Here is a 2,157-nt window from a genome sequence, read left to right on the forward strand (position 1 = left end):
AGAAGGTAACCATATATTTTTAACAAGTTCAAAAAAGTGTACTAGTTACCCAGATAGTTGCGCAGGATCAGTATGCAGCTTTCCAGTGGTGGAAAAAGTACTCACATTTTGTACTTAAGTAAAAGTATCAATACTGCACTGTAACTGTACTCCGTTACAAGTAAACGTCTAGAATTCAAAATGTACTTGAGTAAAAGTGAGAAAGTATTGGCATCAAAATGTACTTAAAGTACCAAAAGTAAAAGTAGGCCTACAAAATGTTTGAAAATAGCAGATCTACAATCTACAACACGTCGCGTTGTAGATTGCAATGCGAGCGTTGTGAGCTTGTAGATCGGCTATTTTCAAATACCGTATCCAAGGTATAGAATAGGACGTGATTGGTGTATGTGTTATAATATTATAATTTATATCTGCAAAGTAACTAGTAACTAAAGTTTTCAAATAAACATAGTGGGGTAAAAGTACAATATTTGGATCTGAGATGTAGTGGAGTAGAAGTAAAAGTATTGGACAATGGATATACTCAAGTAAAGTACAAATACCTCAAAATTGTACTTAAGTACATTACTTAAGTACATTTACTTAATTACTTTACACCACTGCAGCTTTCCATGTGGATACAGAAACATTTAACCAGATATACATGATCAATAAAAAGTTTAACCAGATAGTTTTACAAGATCAAATCTTTATTAGTTAACCAGATAGTTGTATCAATACAAAGCTACATTCCCTTCTTGGTCTGTGTTAATAACTATAATTTATAACCAGACCAACCAGACTTGTGATATTGTGTGTAATATCAGCTCAAGCATATGACCTGCCATTTATCAGTCTTTATTTGTAATCTGAGATTTGAAATTGTTTGATTTTAGTAATGGCCATGATGAATATATAAATATCAGAAAACAATGTTGATATGATATGATTTGAATGCATTGGAATGCTTACAAATTGGCAATTCTCTCAGCTGATGATGCAGGTTTTTGCATTTATTCTGGCATGTAATTCTTCCAATTCTTTGTCTTTTCTCCTTACGTCTTCCATCATTTTGTCCAGTTCTAGATCATTTCTTCTTACGTGTTGTGTCAGAGCCGTCTCTCTGCTTTCCATTTGGTCAATCTTTCTTCTTATGTGTTTGACCAGGTCATCCTCTCTTGTTCTCAATTCTTTCAGTTCTATCTCTTTCCTTCTTATTTCTTCCATCAGACCTTTTTCTCTGTTTTGCATTTTGTCCCATTCTTTATCTTCTGTTCTTAACGCTTTCAGTTCTTCCTCTTTTGTTCGTAGTTTTTCTGTCAGATCCTTCTCTGTGTTTTGCATTTTGATCAGTTGTTTTTCTTTTATTCTTAGCCCTTTCAGTTCATTCTCCTTTGTTCTTAGTTCCTCTATCAGACTTTTTTCTTCGTTTTGCATTTTGTCCAGTTCTTTCTCATTTTTCCTTAGTTGTTCCGTTAGTCCCCTTTCTGTGTTTTTCATTTTGTCCAGCTCTTCCTCATTTGTTCTTAGTTCTTCCTTCAGACCTTTTTCTTTGTTTTGCATTTTTTCCATTTCTTCTCTTCTTCTGTTCTCATGTTTTTCTTTCCACTCCTTTTGTTTAACCTCCTCCTCTTTCTTCTTTTTGCCATCATCCTCTTGTCTTTTTTCCTGTTCTTTCTTTCTGTCCTCATTTTCTTTGATACAAGCCTCCATTTCTTTCAGTTGTTTCTCTCTTATGTCTTCCTCCTTTTTATTTTCAACCTGCTGCTCTTCCATCTTTCTTGTCATTTCTTGAATTTCTTCTTCATATTTTCTTTTGAGGGCTTCTTCTGTTCTTAACGCGTTCAGTTCTTCCTCTTTTGTTCTTAGATTTTCTGTCAGATCCTTTTCTGTGTTTTGCATTTTGATCAGTTGTTTTTCTTTTACTCTTAGCTCTTTCAGTTCATTCTCCTTTGTTCTTAGTTCCTCTATGAGACTTTTTTCTTTGTTTTGCATTTTGTCCAGTTCTTTCTCATTTTTCCTTAGTTGTTCCGTTAGTCCCCTTTCTGTGTTTTTCATTTTGTCCAGCTCTTCCTCATTTGTTCTTAGTTCTTCCTTCAGACCTTTTTCTTTGTTTTGCATTTCTTCCATTTCTTCTCTTCTTCTGTTCTCATGTTTTTCTTTCCACTCCTTTTG

This window comes from Nannobrachium achirus, assembly GCF_963921795.1.
Source record: "Nannobrachium achirus genome assembly, chromosome: 12".
Classification (NCBI taxonomy): domain Eukaryota; kingdom Metazoa; phylum Chordata; class Actinopteri; order Myctophiformes; family Myctophidae; genus Nannobrachium; species Nannobrachium achirus.